General features: G+C 39.0%; 1 pseudogene; it reads right to left on the reverse strand.

Moving 5' to 3' along the window:
* Nucleotides 1-8,099: 8,099 nt before the first annotated feature.
* On the reverse strand, nucleotides 8,100-8,322 carry LOC120367210 (ubiquitin-like protein 5 pseudogene; annotated as a pseudogene).
* Between the last annotated feature and the right edge of the window lie 11,549 nt (nucleotides 8,323-19,871).

Below are 19,871 nucleotides of genomic sequence, written 5' to 3' on the forward strand. Positions count from 1 at the left end.
ACCTTGGGCAAACAACAGAATTTGGCGCCATTAGGCCATAAAGTCTAACATTCCAATCTCTGCCATTCCTTACTCAGCCTCCCTCTGCCTGGCTCCTTTCTTCTTTTTCTGCTTTCAAGTTTTCTCTGGTGCCTCCAATTCTAAGTGTGCATGTCTGAGACCACTGGGGCCCACTCTTTTCATTTCAACCACAAACTCCTGGTAGACAAAAGTCAGACTGCCTTCCTTTGAGATAGGAGTCAGGTCCTGAGCAGATGTGGCCAGAGGTGCAGGGTGATATAGCAGAGACATGGAACCTACTCCTCAGACAGTTTTCGGGCAGATGACCCAACAATGGACATCTGAGCTACCTGAACAACTGCCTGCAAAAGCGAATTTCTTCTGTGCTTTGAGGAGGAGCTTGTGAAGCTGACAACCCCGCTGCTGTATTCCAGGCTAGCTCTTGAAAAGGTAATGCTCTTATGGGTGAGGCCACTCAGGAGGGGGCCAGAGATGTGGGCAATTTTCATAGGCAGCAGCTACTGATGAGATACCTGGGGGCATAGTCCTAGAACCATCAGGAGAATAACAAACAGGTCCTTATTCAAGTCTGGAAGGTTGCTGAAGGATTGCTGACAACTTAAATAAAAAGAGCTATTTCTGTGGGTTTATCGTTTTTCCCCAATGGTAATATATTATTATTTTACTATAAAAGCAATGCATATTTTTACTTTTCTCAAAGCTTATGGAAAAGTAACACAATAGTAATTGAAACCCTACCTAATTTCTATCTCATTGCAAGAGACAACAAACCATAACACTTGAAGGTATTTCATTCCAAAATAATTTCCCATGAGTATGCAAAATTATAAGTTGGAATTTACCGTAAATTTGTAGTACAAAACCCAAGGTACAATAAATACCACAATCCTTTATTTTTCTAAACCAATTCGGCTACTTGTCAGGGTTGCTACAACATCTGGTCTTGGGCATTTGATGACATTCCTTGGAGGAGGTAGGGGGTGAGGTGGGAAGGTAGTTGGGGAAGGTTTTATTTTTCTCTTTTTAAAAAACAGGGTCTCCTTCTGTACCCAGGTTGGAATGCAGTGGTGCAATTAGAGCTCACTGCAGCCTCCATCTCCTGGGCTCAAGTGATTCTCCTGCCTCAGCCTCCTGAGTATCTGGGACTATGAACATGTGCCACCATGCCTGGCTAATTTTTTTTTTTTAAGCATTTCGTAGGGCAGAGGACTCACTTTGCTGCCCAGGCAGGTCTTGAACTTCTGGCCTCAAGTGTCTCTCCCGCCTTGGCCTCCCAAAGTGCTTGGATTACAGGTGTGAACTGCTACACCCAGCCAATACTTTCTTTTTCTACCCTAAAATCATACAAAAATGTTTGGATTAATTTTGTCCAGGAGAAAGGGGAAGCAGGCCTGGTTCTCAGTCCATCAGCGTTCCTCTCCTTGTCATGTCATCTTGGGCTCCACCTTTTATGCCAAGCTTTGAGATGAGCTTCCTGAGGACTTGAAGTTCCATGATCCAGAACCAGCCTCCTTAGGACATAGATTTCTGCAGCTTTCCTCTTTCAGGATTTTGTAACATATGGATGGTTCAGAGGAGTGGGTTGCAGGTCCCTACCATTCCTAGACCCATTCAACACCCCAATTCTCCCAAACTCTGGAGAATCGACTTTCTTCCTCGATTCCATGTATCCATGTAACCCACTGTGACCACTACACTCTTTGGCTGATAACTCACACTTGCCCATAAGACCTCTTGCATAAGCTTTGTAATGAATTATAAAACCAGGTAATTTAACTACATCATTACCTATCTAAATTCACTTCTTCATAAATATCTATCTAAACTCACTTCTCTATATTATGGACATTTAATAATTTGTCATTTTTTGAATGCCCTGAGCAGCATATAAATGATTACTTAAATGTATAGTTTTGTGTTAATTAATCTCAACCATTTCTGAAAGTTCCCTATGATCCAGACACTATGTTAAGTTCTTACCTTTCATTTGCAATGAAGAAAACTGGACTTCAGTAATTTGCCAAGGTTATAGAGCTGTGCTGTCCAACATAAATACAATGAGAGTAACATAGGTAATTTTATTTTATTTTTATCATTTTGAGACAGAGTCTCACTCTGTCACCTAGGCTGGAGTGCAGTGGTACAATCTCAGTTCACTGCAGCCTTCATTTCCCAGGCTCAAGTGATCCTTCCACCTCAACCCCCAAAGTAGCTGGGATCACAGGTATGCACCACCACACCCGGCTCATATTTGTGGTTTTTGTAGAGATGAGTTTCTCCATGTTGTCCCAGGCTGTTCTCAAATTCTTGGGCTCAAGAATCTTCCCACCTCTGCCTCCCAAAGTGCTGGGATCACAGGCATGAGCCACTGCACCTGGACAATTTTAAATTTTGTAGAGCCACATCAAAAAATATTTTCAAAAGGTGAAATTAATTTTTAAAATATTTTAACTCAATGTAACCAAAAGGTTAGCATTTCAAGATGAAAATCAATATAAAATTGAGATGTTTTACATTGTTTGTATCAAGCCTTCAAAACACAGTTTGTATTTTTTTCCACTTGTAGCACCTCTCCATTTGGACTAGCCACTGTCGAAGATGAAAACATGCCTTCGAATAGTTCTGCCTCATGGCTAGGCCAGGGGCATTTTTCAGTTTTTTATTTTGCTTCTGTATGGAGTAGGAGAACGAAGACAATTGCCTAGGAATTCTAGAAGGAGAATGGAATATATAGAGAGCATGCACTCAGGTGCTGAAGTATAATATTACGTCTCCACCTCAAGTTGATGTCTGTTACTTAACACTAAGTCTTAATTAGTACATTTTTCATTGAGTGACCTTGGGAATTCATCTTTCTCATACACCTGATCCTTAACTATGCTCTTGTTTTCTTCCTATGATTTATTCCGGCAAGAAGCTGATCTTTTGCAACAATTGCAGAGTCGAAGGCCTGGCAGGGTCCTAGAAGTGTTTCCAGTTGGGGAGCATTGGTTTCTCCTGCCAGTGCTTTTGAAATACAAAGACTAAGAGAAGTCTCAGCTAGGAAAGTGCCCAGAAACCATGGCAGCATCTGAATTGCATCACTCACCTGTTGAGACTGGTAAGAAGCCATGGTATGGAGACAGGAAGTGCTCAGCTGGGCCTATGTGGGTGAGAGGGGAACTGAATGTGGAAAGTGAGAGAAAGCTGCTGTCTCAGGAGGGTATTGCTGCAGCTTTCACTGATGTTCATGGATGTATGTTGAGGCCACATGGAGGTGGTTAAAGCCTGGTAGACCAGCAACTCAATAAGGCCTCACTTAGCCAATGAGGTTGCCTCAGAGAGGGGCCTCAGCTATTTAAAGCTGCACTCCTTCAAGGAATTGTGTTGAGCGCAGAGGCATTATTTTATTTTATTTTTATTGAGATATAATTTATATACAGTGAAGTTAATTCTAGTATATAGTTCTTTGAGTTTTCATAACCACCATTACAATCAAGATATATAACATCTCCTGCGACATTCTCATGCCCCTTTGTGGACAATCTCCTACTTTTACTCTTGGTCCTTGGAATTTACTGATCAATTTCTATGCCTGCAGCTTTGCCTATTCCAGAAAGTTCTACAAATGGATTCATAGAGTGTGCAGCCTTTTGACTCAAGGCATTTTTCGCACAGCCCAGGGCTTTTGATATTTATTCATGTTGTGTGTATTACTAATCTGTTCTTTTTATTGCTGCCTAGTATTTCACTGTTTGGATCTCCTACTTTTCTTTATCACTAGCTGAAAGATATTTGGATTGCTTCCAGTTTTTGACAATTACAAATAAAGCTGCTGTAAACATTTGTGTACAAAACCCAGAGGCATTCTAATTTTAATTAATCAACTCCATAATTCTATAATACTTAAATTACATACATGTTATACTGGCCTACTCAATGTATCAACATATATATATATATATATATAATTATATCTGTATGAATACACATACACACATATGTAAATAGCATGCATATCCATATACATTTGCTAAAAATAATGTAAAAAGATTAAAATATTTTTCATCATTAATTCTATAACATCTAGTCCAGGATCAGCAACAGCTAACCAGTTGGGGTTTTGAGTTCATTCATTAGATTTTTTTTCCTCAAACATTCTTTTCCCGACTGATACTCACACAAAGCAGTAATATCATAAATACTTCTCTTTGGTTTCACTCCATATCACATTCTTCTTATTTGCTAACCCCTGTGCTGCTCTAGACTGAGGGCTGAGATGTTTAATCTTGATGAACATCAAGATGAACATCTTGATGATTTACAACTTCCTGTTGAAGTTTTTGTCAGCTAGGGATCCCTCTGGAAAAAAGTACTTTATTTTTACCCAGAAAACTATTGGCATATATGGTAGATTTCACCTTAAGTACTTTTGACTGAACACAAATCCAGGATTCCTATCTTTTCTAGATACTTAAGAAGAATGACATTGAAAAGTGCTATTATTGTCAGGCCAGCCAATTGGCTAGGATGACGACAAAAGCTTTCCCATTGGTCAGAAGCCTAAGTATCTTTAGTTTAGCTCTAGAAGAAAAAATGGCAATTGAGCTGAAATAAGCATACTTTATAAAATTCACATCTCATGTGTGAAGATCACAGGGCATAGACTCTAAGTTACTGTGAATGTCTTAACTGCTGGAAATAGTTCCTTGGACTGGTCCCGACCTACCAGTACCCAGTGCATTATTTCCTGAATGCTTAATGGAGGGGGAGGATTCACCAGAAAGGAGCATTTTCTTCTTCTTTTGTTTGTTTCTGTACCCAATCATTGGGTTCCTCTTATGCATTTTTGGCTGTCAGAGGGCAGAAACTCTGATTAGGAATGACTCAGACTTGATCTGAAGTGTTTAGGAAAAAAAAAAAAAAAGAAGAAGAAGAACAATGATAATTGATTCTATCTATTCAACATTTGCTCCTCCCTTGCCTGATATTGTGCAAAGCATTATGTATTAATTACAATATTTATTACTCACAACACCAACCCCATAAATTATATACTATCACCTTCCTTACACAGATGAGAAAATTGAAGCTCACAGAAATACAATGGCTTACTTAAGGTGGTGCAGCTAGTATATGTCAGAGCCAGGACTGGAAATAATTGTATTTGACTTGCTGTTAATCATCACATTTAATTGCCTGTCAAGTCTGTCCAGTATCTCCATGACTTTCTTTTCTGTAGGTAACAGTGGAATTGATGTGACCTACATGCTGGACTGAATATTTTTATTTTATCTTACATTCTTATGCATGGACATAGCCCCTACTATGACCTTCTATGGAGTCCGTTTCTTTTCTATTCTGTATTTTCCCCCCAATGCTTTGCTTGAAAGGCATTTCATTGAACCCTAGATATTAAATAGATTTTGGATGAGAGATTCTTTTAGGTTAAATCGTCACAAAGAACTTTCTTTTAGACACACAGCTGGCATTTGATTTCTGAAGCTACCATGGATTGAATGATGAATTCAAAAGGAGCCAGAAAAGCTAAGGTAAAGTGTAGAGGCTGAGAGCTTTGATATGCCAGAAACCGTGAAGGATATTTTGTAAAACTTTGATTGTTCTTCTCGACATTTTCAGTACATTTTATTAATCCTATTTTACAGGTGAGGAAACAGAAACTCATGGAAATGTAGAAACTCATCCAAGGTTTCTCTGCAAATACATGGTGAGATCATGATACAGACTCTTGTTTCTCTTTTTAATTTTTCAATCTTTCCTTACATCAAGCTGTTTCCTGAATTAGAGAAGGGATATTGACTCTAACTTCTTTGTGGTAATATCATCAAAGGAGTGGCAGCATTTTGAAGCCAGCTACCTAAGCCTTTTGAAAGATTTATCTGTTTTCTGAGATGAGAGAACACTGGGAACTAGATGTGTTTTTAGTTTAGCTCAAGTGGAACAATATCAATGGGCTGTCTCAATAAAAGAAGCAAAATGGGCAGAAAAGAGCTGGGTGCGCAGAGGTAAATCTTGATGTACCCAGGCAGTATCAGTCCTGTTTAATCTGGAAATTACACCTGAAAATGTATTTTAAATGGATCAGGTTCTAAAATTAGCTAGTAAGTAGAATATAGCATAGAACCAAAATTATCCTTTAAAATTCCCTAAAAAGGAGAAATAAAGACTGAACAACTGTCCCGAGATTCCCCTTAGTCTGTTTATGCTTCAATATTGTAACAGATCACTTTTTCTTCAGCTGATTATAAGATAAAGAATATGTCTTGAGGGAAGGGGCCATGTTGCATGAATGTTACCTTTCTTGAAGTGTCTGCAAGATGTGTACACTGGCAGAGGCATCATATTTTGTTCTCCTAGCTCATAGTCACTCTGGGCGAAGTCACCTGTACTGGTGCCATCTTTCTGCCTTGACCTATTACATTGTCTGAAAGGCTGCTGCTTAGCTATAGAATCATGTCTGCCAAATATGTGTCTCTGTGGCACAGACAGCAATGACAGGGAAAGCTGAAATCTACTTCCATAATATATTAATAAGGATCACTAGCAGGATAACACTCTAAAGAATGGAGGCAGCAAAACATCATTTTCCTACCTTAAATGTGTGGTACTGATTGGGAGATATCTTTCTACCTGCTTTATATTTACAGATACTTGATGAAAGGGAAGGAAACAGAATAAAAAAGAAAAGCCAAAGGAGATGTTTTTCGGTCATTTAAAAAATCTTATTGTTTAAAACATTTTCTTGTTTAAAAGAAAAAAATTATTGGCTATTATTTTTACTATTTACAAATTTACCCTTCCCCCTTTTTTTCTACTGAATTGGTTACTTTCACTCACACACACACACACACACACACACACACACACACAAAAGGTATATACTGGTTGAGATTCTTAAATTATTTTGAATACCTTTTTGGTAATCTTTATATTAACTATTAATGTCTCGATTAAAATGCCACCAGGAGTTCAGTAAGTTTATAAAACCAGAATATATATTCAAAAGAAAGTAGACCTGGGATAGAACACCTCGGATCTCCTTCCAGCTATGTGATAGGATCAGCTGTGTGGATTTGGCCCGTTCTCTTTGGCTTTCTGGACCTTAGTTTATTTATGAGCAAAATGAGCATTTTAGACCAAATGACTCCTAGATTCCTTTCCAGGTATAACATTCTCTGTACTGGTGATAATGACCAACATTTTGAAGTTTGGGGATATATGTTTCACATCACATTTGAACATGCCATGTTTTTTAAAGTAGTGTTTTAAAAATGGTTCGTAAATATTTTCTCCACACCCTGCTTGCAGAATTGCTTCAGGGCAGATCTCTCAAATGACGCCCAGATGGGAAAAGAGAAGGGGAAGGGAGATTTGAGCTTCAAAATAACCATCACTTCACAGATTGTCAGCCGTTATCTCTCCGTGGGCCGTGAACACGGGCAAGAGAAAAATTGTAGAGCAAAATTTAAACTAAATATTGGGTAGAAGCTCCTGGCTCCAAAGTGGGGTGAGGATACAAAAAGATTATTTTTAAAAACCTCTCTGCCCTGCATTTTCAAAAGTGAATTCCTTAGAATGTTAACAGGTAATCCCACCTATATTTGGTTTGGGTTTGGCCCAAGGATAATTTATAATCAAACACATTTGAGAATTGGAGCCATACTCTTTCTTTATTGGAGGACTTCCTGGAGATTTTAATATGTTAATGCACATTTTGACTCCCCAAAAAGAAGAAAGATCCCAAGGAACTTAGAACTTCCAAAACTTACTCAACCATGGAATGTTTTCCAAAACAGGCTTCTCAGAACATGGGTTTCTTGGAACACAGTTTGGGAAAATTGGTTTCAGCTGTCTAGTATTAATGAATATAGAAAGTTTGATTTCTTTAATCTATGATAGTTGGAAAGAAAAATATGATCTAAATGGGTAGCTATTTTGTTGTTTTTTTTTTAATTTTTAAATATACATATTTGCAACATCTAAGTCTTTGGTGAGTTTTTGAAAACAACCATCTATACCAGTGTCAGGAGTGAGGATAAGAGAGGACAGTGGGGCAGCAGAAATATTAGGATTCTAATCTATTGATAATAAAGCTCCAGGGTCATCCCATCATAGACTTCATGGTCCCCTCAGAGACATATGGTCCTTAAAAAGTGTGTACCACTTCTTTAGGATAATCTTTTTCCAATGGGTAACAGCTTGGGCTACAATCAGCTTCTTAAGGCCTCTAATGGTGTCATCTGTGTGGCATTTAACAGGAAACTTCTTCCCCAGATGGTCATTGCAAACAACCTCTATCATCCTGACTAAAGCTCAAATCGCCTTGAATCTGCTGATGCTACAAGCTCCTTACCTAAGTGCTGAACCCAGGTAGCAGTTGACATTGGGAACCACAAGCTGGGTGACTACTTCGAGACATCAATGATTTGAAACGTTGGTGGCCTATCATTCTTGCCTCCTTCCAATTAATTCACTAAAGAAGTCCAGGTGACCTTCTCTAAAGGTAAATCTGATCCTCTTACATGCTACCTAGATAGACATCACTGCCTCATTGCTTAGAAATGTTCTTTGGGCCCAGTATGGTGGCTCAGGCCTATAATCTCAGGACTTTGGGAGGCTGAGGTGGGTGGATCACCTGAGGTCAGGAGTTTGAGACCAGCCAGGCCAACCTGGTGAAACCCCATCTCTACTAAAAATACAAAAAATTAGCCAGATGTGGTGGTAGATGCCTGTAATCCCAGCTACTTGGGAGACTGAGGCAGGAGAATTGCTTGAACCTGGGAGGCAGAGGTTGCAGTGAGCTGAGATTGTGCCATTGCACTCCATCCTGGGGCAACAAGAGCAAAACTACATCTCAAAACAAAAACAAAAACAGGTTAACTGGCTATTGCTCTTAAGAAAAACACCTTTAATAAGATCATCAAGGCCTCTTGGGGCCTGGCCTGCTCTACTCTCCAACCTGGTTTAACATCATCAGCCTTCTTCACCCCCACATTAGTTTCCTGGGGCTGCTCTAACAAATTGCCACGAACCAGGTGGCTAAAAACAGCACAAATGTATTTCCTCACAATTGTAAAGACTGGAAGTCCAAAATCAAGATGTTAGGAGGCCCATGCTCTCTCTGAAGCCTCTAGGGGTGGGTTCCTTCTTTGCCTCTTCCAGCATCCCCAGGTGTTCCTTGCTTGTGGAAGCACAACTCAGACCTCTCTCTACATCTTCACGTGGCCATATTTCCTCATGTGTCTCTAATTCCTTTTCTTATAAAGGCACTAGTCATACTGAATTAAGGGCCCACCTTGCTCCAGCATGATCTTATCTTCATCAGTTCTTTGTGTAATGACACTATGTCCATATAAGGTCACATTCTGAAGTACTAGGGGTTAAGACTTCAACATATCTTTTTAGAGGGATACAATTCAACTCATAACAACACACTTGCTCTCTCCTATAGGTAGGATTCTTCATCAACTTCTTGAATTACCTAGATCCTCCACTACCACAGTCCCATCTAAGACCTTTGCAAATACTCCTCAAGTGGGTTTTTTTGTTTTTGTTTTTTTTTTTTTTTGAGACAGTGTCACTCTGTCACCCAGGCTGGAGTGCAGTGGTGCGATCTCAGCTCACTGCAACCTCGGCCTCCCGGATTCAAGTGAGTCTCCTGTCTCAGCCTCCTGAGTAGCTGGGACAACAGGTGTGCACCATCACACCCAGCTAATTTTGTATTTTTAGTACAGATGGGGTTTCACCATGATGGCCATGCTGGTCTCGAACTCCTGACCTCAGGTGATCCACCCACCTCAGCCTCCCAAAGTGCTGGGGCATGAGCCACCCCACCTGGCCAGAGCGGCTCTTTGTCTGCTGACTCTGACTCTTCCCTCTCCTCTGTTTCACCATCCTTTTCTGACCTCTATGACGGGATCATTTCCCCACTTTATAAATTTTGTAGCATCCCTGAAACTTGTTCTGCAGTCCTTGCCTGACTTGCAGTTTTACATGATGTGTGTGATTATTGTCTTTATATTTCTCTTTCTCACCTTCCTTTTTTACAGACGGGGGCCTGGGAAAGCTTAACGAAAATGGTCCCTTAATATTTTTTGCAGTAAAATTGTTTTAGTATGCAAATGAGTCAATAAATTTCAGACTTTTTCCAAGCAGGTGTCCCCACCCCTCCAAAATATTCTCTTCTACCATTTTCATGTAACACCAATTCTACCTTTTCATGTAATACTTAGCCTAGTGCCTAAAGTGAGGCAAACAAAAACTCCCTCCATATGGAATGCTCCACATCACTTATGGGGAGAAGGGTGCCTCTGAAATTTTGGAGTTGCTGTTAAACCTTTGTCACTCTTAAAGTCGGCTCTTGCCGAAAAGATGAAATCATCGTCACACTGCTCTGCTGCTGAGTTCAAGCTCATTGACGTAGCCCTTTGTAGAATGTCTATATTCTTCCCTTGACAGGTGCTTGGGAAGAAAATCTGTATTATTCAGCTGATGTCTGAGAATAATTGAGCTCTGCTTGGGAAACTGGCTTCATATTTTCATAAGCTGTATGAGTGATAGCTATCTCTATTTTGTTCCCTGCTGACAGGAGTGTGCAAAGTGTTACTTGCTTCAGTTAGAAAATGCCCTCATCCGAAATATGATGTTGCACATCTTTTTATGGAAATAATGGCATTTCTGGCCATGACTCCCCAGAGCATGTTAAATACAGTAGTGAAAATCTACTAAAGAAGTTTGTTTATGTGATGAAGTTTTGACAGTTCTCCTGTTGGTTTGGGAAACTTACAACAAGGAAAGGATTCCTCAAAAACAATAGATGCTGGTTTTCTTCTGTTTTTCCCTCTATAGAAGACCCTTCTGTCAAATTCGTAGCCCCTCCTCCTTTTTTGCTTGTATGCAGTCTAGTCCTGTATTTCTCAAACTGTGACCCACTTACAACGGAATCACCTGGAGAACAGTAAAAATCTTTATTTCTGAAGTTCTCCTCACACTTACTTAGGCTTTCTGAGGTAGGGGAGAATTCTCATTTTTAATAAGCTCTATGGAGGATTCTTAGGTGCCCTAAAATTTAAGAACCACTTCCTTAGAATTACCAATTTCAGGGGGAAAAAAAGCTCTGGAAAGATTTCTTCAGGGAACATTTGTGAACATATCCCAATAGAAAAATCACCCAGGCACAGTGGCTTACACCTGTAATCCCAGCACTTTGGGAGGCCGAGATGGGCAGATCATTTGAGTTCAGGAGTTAGAGATCAGCCTGGCCAACATGGTGCCTGTAGTCCCAGCTACTCAGGAGACTGAGGAGAATGGCTTGAGCCCAGGAGGTGGAGGTTGCAGTGAGCTGAGATCACAGCACTGAACTCCAGCCTGGATGACAGAGTGAGACTCTGTCTTTAAAAAATAAAAAGAAAGAAAGAAAGAAAAATGAAAACATCACACAATATTTGGTTTTATGTGATTTATTTTATTCATTTAAGTTTTACATTATTGGAGATAAAACTTTGGAATGTGACCTAGAGATATATTCAAATTTAGCTGTGAAAAGGCATGAAAAGTATAATGGACATGTCAGTCGCTCAGCATTCTTTGCCTCTCCTAGTGTGGAGAGCATAACACACGGGCCATTAATCCTAGGCATAGCTGAGGAAGCTAGAAGTAGACACCTGAGCCGGGCCAATCGGATTCTGTATTCTAGAAGATTGAAATTAAATCAGAAATTAGGGTTATGCAAATCTGGGGCTGTGCCTAGAGTTGTTGTTATGGCTACTATCTTGCTCTAATTGCCTAGAAAAGTAGGGAAGATGGTTCTGCAGAAACAGAACACAATGAAGTTGACATGCGTGCATCAGGGGAAGCACCAGGCTCTTGGGGAGGAGAGAGGAAGTTTGGTTCCTGATGTTTCAGGTCCTATTGGCAATATGCTGTATTTTCTGGTAAAGGAATGACACTTTGTTCTTGTATTCTTGTCATTCTTGTAACCACGGTAATTGCTAGTAAAAGTGCAGAATTTAATGGGTGAGGAATGAGGTGGGAAGACTGGAGGATCAACAGACTTCATCAAGTGTTTGCATTCAGTGACGTGTGCTGGGACCCATATCAGCTTGACACATATTTAGATGTTCTTACTGCATATTAGTTTTCCTCTATAGAGTGTTCTGGTATGATTTCTCCTGTCATTTTATCTGATAATGCTAATTATCTTATAAGTGGATTTAACATCAGGAACCAGAGCAGGTGGATTTAATCTTTGGCTTGACTAGCTCATGAAGAAGGCATTGTCACCAAAGAGAAAATGACTCATAGAAAATATTTGTTACTAACAAGATGGAACAATTTGATAAGTATTCATGAGTACATTTTATGTACTAAGAACAACTTCTTTATATGGACTTATCTAAAATAAGTCATCTTCTGTGTCCTTCTAAACAAAATCACAACACAATAACCATAATTCAATATGATATGAATCATGAAACTCTACAAGGAACAGAACTCTTGAAAGTCAAATAATTCATTAGAAAGGAAAACTCGGAGACACTAGAATGAAAAGGAAAGTCATCTTCTTGTCTTTTTAACCCCAATAACAGAAAATCTCCTGTCTAATTATCATCTGATGCATTTTTTTAAAAAAATGAAAGAAAATATTTTGATGTAAATCTCAGAATCAAGCATGTTGCATTTTAATGAACCAAAAATAATATGAAACCCAAGAGGCTTCTTCACTGCCCAACTCTAGTAAGATATCCATTGCCTTCAGTAATTTTGAGAAAGGCCAATTTGGTATCCATCCTTCTGGAAGAGTATTTCAGAGATCTTGGTTTTGAGGTGGTCAGAAATGAATAAATAAATAAATTTTTTATTAGTTCTATGTACAAGCTCTCTCTCTCTCTCTCTCTCTCTCTCTCTCTCTCTCTCTCTCTCTCCTTCTGAAAGTCAGTAACTTCCAATATATATATCTCCTCCAGATTGAAGAGATGGTTGTGTTAATTAGCCTCACCCCTAGAGTGATGCCCTTCTTTGAATTAAAACTTCATCAGCATAGATACTACTACAAGACCCAATTATTGTATAATTGGCATGAGGTTTAAATTGCTTGGGAAAGATTAACTACTCTGTCTCCTGAGTTGGTGTATGAGGAAAGATGTGGGCTTCTGATGCTCATCCTGAGAACTCCCTCTTGCTGCGGTCAAATCCAGTACAGAATGAGTTAGCATTTCTCACTCCGGGGCACATATGGTCTTATGCTGCTGATGCTTCACTTATTTTAAAAGGCCATCCTACCACAGTCATTCTAGGAAACAAAGCCGTGCCTGGCATTTTGTAAAGTACTTTCCCACAGAACTCAATCTAGTGTTTTGGAAAATGTCTGGTACTGATTCTTCTAGCTAGGACTAGCAATCGTTTCTCAAATATTGTTCTGTAAGGTGATCTGCTGAACCAGTATTCTGTACTCAAATAGGTTTGGGAAGGTCTGCAAACTCTGTTTCTCCCTTGGGGGATCACAATCCTTGTTGCATAGACTGTAAGCTCCGTGAGGTCAGAGACCATGTCTTTCAAAGTCATTCTATGTTCCTGGGCTTGGCACAAGATTGGCACAGCAGGGTAGTAAGAAACATTGATTTGATAGCATACTAAAGGCTCTGAGAAATCCCTCAATAAGGGAATCTATTTACCTTCTACATTGCACTATTTTCCTTAAAGGTTTTACTATAAAAATCTTTGGTTTTTTAAGATAACACTTTATATCCACAGGATACAATTCCTAAGTCATTGTCACTGCATTCTCCTCTAAGGTTTATCTTATTCCTCTAATAAAAGAATGAAAAAATGTGTAAATAAACCCATCATCATTCAAAACATATCACTGGCCTGGAAATATAGGCATCCTTTTATGTTTTGAAGGTCAGGAAAGAGTAAATGATTAGTGAAGGAATTTAGAATGAACAAGTCCTTATATCTCAGAATCAGCCATGTCACAAATTCAAATCTTTAATGATTTTCATATACAGTCCAGAGCTTACTAAAAATTTTCTGAACAGTCTGGGGGGGGCTTAATTTAAAGAACAAAGACGCCATTATCAGTCTTAAAAAACCTACAGGTCTGTGCCATGCTTTAAGTTAACCCTGGTGATCAGGGTTTAGCCACATTGCCTTTCTTTGGTTTTACCAGCATGTTCTGCCCCTTCTCACTTTAAGGTCCTTAAATAAGCTGCTCAAAAAACTATTCTTCTCTCTATTTACCTCATTAATTTTTACTTAACCCTCACATATGGGTTCAAGCATAATTTCTTTTTCAAGGAAGAGTTCCAGTTCTCTAACTGACACACGCTCCTAGCATCCTAAACTTTGACATATTGGCATTCATCACAATTTTAATCAAATAGTTAATTAGGCAATTAGTTGTTTAGCATCTGTCTCCTCTAAAGATTGGAAGCTCCATGAAATATGGAGGGTGTGGGTCTTACTCAGTGCTCCCTACAATTGTATGCTAGATGGGTGCTTGAGAAATATGCGTTGGATGAATTTATACTATATTTTGTAATTAAATGAGGCTTAGAAAACCTCACAGAGTTCATATTAGCTAACTTTTTTTTTCCAAACAGGACATTGTTCTTACTAAGAAAACAGCCAAATGAATATAACTTTGGAAACTATTTGATTATTTAACTAAATTAAGAGTGTTAGTTTTGTGTAATTAAAATAGATTCAATTCACTGTGTACCTCTAATTCATTAATGAGAATAATTCTTTACTTCTGTATCTTGGCCAGTATTCGTTGTTAACTATGTTTATTTAATTCAGATACAGGGCTTACTATACCCTGGGTGCTGAGAAGAGTGAAAAAGCTAATCTTACTGGTTTCTTTCCTCAAGGAGTAGGTAATATAGCAGAAAGCTAGCAGAGTCTTCATGGAATTTAGGACCAATCAGAGCCTGCAAAAAAATTGATTCCATCTAACTGAAATAGATTGTGGACAGAAGTGATTTTACACAGGCGTTTCCTTTTAGCTTTCTTTTTTCTCTTTGAGGATTATTAGTTGTTAAATAATGTTTGCTGCAAGCAAAGCTAATATGGTTGTTCTGGTTTCCTACAAACCTTAGTTGTTTTCCATTTTTCCCTTCCTTTCTTAGTTATTTTCACAATCACTACTCCTAGCTTTTGATGTTCCTGTCCAGAGTAAAAGGGTGGCTAAAGAATAGGAATGATGAAGAGAAGTAAAAACACTTGGTAACTGTTAAACAAAAGTTATGCCATCCATATTTATTTTCTATAAGTTGTTTCAAACTATCTTTCCTTTCTCTTTCTTCCTCTTTTCTCCCTCCCTCCTGTCTTCCCATTCTCCTTCCTTCCTTCCTTCCTCTCTTGCTCTCCTAACTTCCTTTCTAAAAATGAATAACTGAATTGTATACACATTGTAGTTGAATGCCACTTTAAGCAATCCACCTTCATCCTTGACATCTTCACGTATTCTTTACTGGTACTTCAAACGTAATGTGCAGCAAATAAACTCTTGCTGCCACTATCAGCCTCTTCTCCAGATCCTGCTTATCTAGGTAGCTTTTATAAATTAGGCTGTTGGGAAGGTAACATGAGACTTTTTACTTCAACTTTTTCTTCATGGTTTAGAATGATGCTATGGCACGAGAGCAAGGCCAGTCAAGGTCACAGTTTTTTTGCAGAAATAGTATTCTGTTGAATCTTTGCAAGTGCTCACTATCTCTCCATAGGCTAATCCTGCTATTATTTTGTTATTAAGTTGTTCTCTCCTTTAGTTTCCATCTGCCTCAGTAGATGACAAGGACTTTAGAGAGCTCAAGCTGTTTTCAATTTTGGTGAAGGAGAAAAATTAGCCTGCCATTTCAGCTTCCCAGGGTCTGTAATGAAGCACTCTGCTGAGAAGTCAGGTTTTAGGAAGTAGCTTGAATCTTTCTTTGGTTGGGGATTTATGAGGAGAGATTCCTTAAAATGCGCTGTGGTCTTAGAAGGGCACATTGTTAAATGAGGAGTTCATTAAATTTTGGTTAGAGTTTTCCAACTCCACCCAGAAGTATTTAGTAAACTACTTAGTATTGCATATCCATGCTCTCCAGTATCCTTAGAAAGAGAAACCTTAGATGCTTCAATCCTTATGTCTATAAGTATTTCTTACAACTCTTATTGACTATTGTTATTTATTTCTCTCTACCTATTTCTTTGGGGTTGATTGTTCTTCCACAGCTAAGTTTTAAAATTCTCAAAAGCAACGGGAGGTGGAGGTTGCAGTGAGCCAAGATGGTGGCTCACCACTGCACACCAGCCTGCCTAACAGAGTGAGACCCTGTCTCAAAAAATAAATAAATAAGGCCAGGTGCAGTGGCTCACGCCTATAATCCCAGCACTTTGGGAGGCCAAGGTGGGCAGATCACGAGGTCAAGAAATCGAGACCATCCTGGTCCACATGGTGAAAGCTTGTCTCTACTAAAAATGCAAAACTTAGCTGGGCTTGGTGGTGTGTGCCTGTAGTCTCAGGTACTCAGGAGGCTGAGGCAGGAGAATCGCTTGAACCTGGGAGGCAGAGGTTGCAGTGAGCCGAGATCATGCCACTGCACTCCAGCCTGGTGACAGAGCAAGACTTCCTCTCAGAAAAATAAATAAAAATTAACAAAATAAATAATAAAACAAAATAAAATTCTCAAGGGCAAAGCTATGTCTAATATTTACAGGAGGGTAGAGCAAATAGTAGAGATGAAAAATTATGAATGATACATTAGTGGATAACCGTGTTCACTAGCAGTCAATATAATCCACACCAGGGTTTTGCTGTCTGTTTCTCCATTGTTCTCTAAAAGTTGTTAGAAATTTATTTCTCCAATAAAGGGATGAAGGGAATAGTTGAGATGTGAGAGGAACATTTATTGAGAATCCACTATGTGCTGCACGTTACACCCGGTGTATGTTCTATTCTTTGTGTCCTCCAAACATTCCTGAAATATTGGAATTATGATATTCATTTTATAGAAGAGATTTAAAATGGAAATCCAATCTCTTTATAATCCTAAAATCCTACCTTTGCCTCTAACCTAGGATACCTCCCAGGCTATAAAGTGAAATACCTGTAAATCCTTTGCTTTTTACCTCTTAAGAAAGTAAAGCTTGATTCTGTGTGCCTTCTGCCCAAATAATGCTTTTTATAGAGCAACACAAAGGATGAGAGAGAATGCCAGCTGGAAGTCTGTGTTCCCCAAATTATATTAACAGGACATGAGCTCTTCGGGATGGTTGAAAGATATTACATGAAGATTAGTTCTGCAGCTAAACAAGTGTGAGTGTCGCTGGGTTAGACAACACTAACCTGATTCTTGGAGATTTTAATTGGTTAACTCATTTTGCAAATAAATATGGAGTGCTAGGCATGATGCTATATGCAGTGATATAGACACGGTCCCTGCTCTTACAGCAGTTCTAGCTTACAGTCTAGTGAGAGAGATATCTGCTTACCAAGTAAATAACCAAACAAGATATTTGCCTAAAATTTAAAGTCAAGATAAATTCTGTGAAGGAACTGAAGAAAAAGAAGTGGCAGAGACTACTGAGGAAGAGGACTTTTTGTACATATATAGTAGTCTGAAATGGGAATTGACATTTTAGCCTAAACCTGAGTAGTGGGATGGAGACATGCCAAGCATAAGTTGAAGATCTTTCTAGCCAGAGGAAAAACAATGTTGGAAGTCCACAAGAAGGAAAAGATTTTGGCAAGTCCAAGAAACTAAAAGTCAGCCAATGTGTCCAGAGTACAGAGGGGAAGAGGGGACACTACCACATGGCAAGGCAGGCAGCTGTCATCAGGTCATGCCGTGCTTTACATCGTGGAGAGTTTGGCTTTTGTTCTATTTGGAATGGGAAACCTTTGAAGACTTTTAAGTAAGAACAGGTAGAAATATATGGTTGACTTTTGAACAAAATGGAATTAGGACTGCTAACACCCCACATACCCAAAAATCCAAGTGTAACTTTTGACCCCCCTGAAACTTAACTAATAACAGCCTACTGCTGATCAGATGTCTTACCAATAGCATAAACTTGATTAAGTCATTTTGTGTATGTTATGTGGATTATATGTACTGTATTATCACAATAAAGTAAGCTAGAGAAAAGAAAATATTATTTAAAAATCATAAGGAAGAGAAAATATAGTTACTATTCATTAAGTGAAAGTGGATCGTCATGAAGGTCTTCATTCTCATTGTCTTCACGTTGAGTAGACTGGGAAGGAGTAGGGAGGGCAGAGATTGGTCTTTCTATTTGAGGGGTAGCAGAGGTGGAGGTAAAGGAGGTGGAAGGGGAGGCAAAGGAGGCAGGCACACTTGGTGTAAATTTTATTGCAAAACATCTGCATATAAGTGGATCCATGCAGTTCAGACCTGTGTTTTACAAGGATCAATTGTATTGTTTTAAAAAGCCATCTTTCTGTTTTGTGTCAATATGGGTGGCTACAATTGAATCTCGGCGAGCTTCAACATAGCATTTTGTTCATTTTGTTCACTGTTGTAACCCTAGTGCCTGGATCAGTGCCTGGCACAGAACAAGTGCTCAATAAACATTTATTGTATACCTGTATAATGTGGAGGGAAGCAAGGTTGAAATTAAGAAGTCTAGTGAGACAGATACTGCCATAATTCAAGTTAGACGTGACAAATCGTAGGACTCAAGTTTATGGTCGGAAAGAAAGAAAAATAGTCAAAGAAAATTTAAAACTATTTTGGAGATAGTGATGTAAGGACTTGCTGATGGATTTGATGCTGGAACTAAGCAGGAAGAAAGGACTAGGAATAATTCCGTTATGAGGTGGTAAATAACTGATAGGCTGGTTACTAGGTTTCTAACTGTCCTTGAAGTCTGCCCTTCTTCATTCTGCTATGTGATGTTGTGCTGGGGGTTTGGAAATCACATTTTTGCTTTGCCAGCTGCTCTCTGTTAGGCTCTGTCAATGGGGGGTGGGTGGGGCTGGGGGCGTGTAAAAGAGACTGAACAGCAGAAAGGAGAGAGACTTGATCCTTCCTGGTCACTTTCTGTAGGATTTTGGGTCCTATGAAAGTCACCCCAGCCTCCCTCTTCTTCACTCCAGCAGATGCACTTCTTTCCCATAGCAGAATCCATCTGGTTTGCAGCTTTCCAGTACTCACAGAACCAGCCTCATTGTGCTCCTCTCAGAGATACCAGCACCCATTGTGTACCCTCCTCAGATACCTGAATTTCAGTTCTGCAGTTCCCACCCCTTTAAGCTTTAGGTTTTAATAAACTCTGACCTTTTCCCCTTGGTTTTCCAGGCCTAGAACTGGTAGCTATTCCTTCAACTGCTGCTTCTATCATAACTTAGTGTTCTTTGGTCTTTCCTGTTAGTCAGCAGTTTTATAATTAATGTACAATCCTTTATATTAAATAATCTAGATTCAAATAACTGGTGGGTTCTCTCTTTCCCATTGGACCCTGATCAATGCACCAGGGCTCTGATTTGATTGATAGGAGCATGGGAAAGACAGAGAGATGTGGATCAAGAACAGGGGAAGAAATGAAGAATTTGGATATGATTATCTTACATTTGAGATGCCTGTAATAACAAGTAGAGATTTCAGGCAGGCAGTTGGGTAAATGACTTTGGTGTTCTAAGTGGACGGTAGAGCTTGAAATATGATAAATAATATTATATTCAAGAATTTAGATGGTATATAAAGTCACAGGGTGAAATGATTTCGCCTAGGGAAAAATACAAAGAGATTAAAAGATATTTCGTCTAGAGAGAGAAGAAAAGAGGGCTCTACAGTTGAGTATGTATTCAATATGTTTATATTCATAATACATCAACAATTGTT

The sequence above is a fragment of the Saimiri boliviensis genome, chromosome 8, assembly GCF_048565385.1.
Source record: "Saimiri boliviensis isolate mSaiBol1 chromosome 8, mSaiBol1.pri, whole genome shotgun sequence".
Lineage (NCBI taxonomy): Eukaryota > Metazoa > Chordata > Mammalia > Primates > Cebidae > Saimiri > Saimiri boliviensis.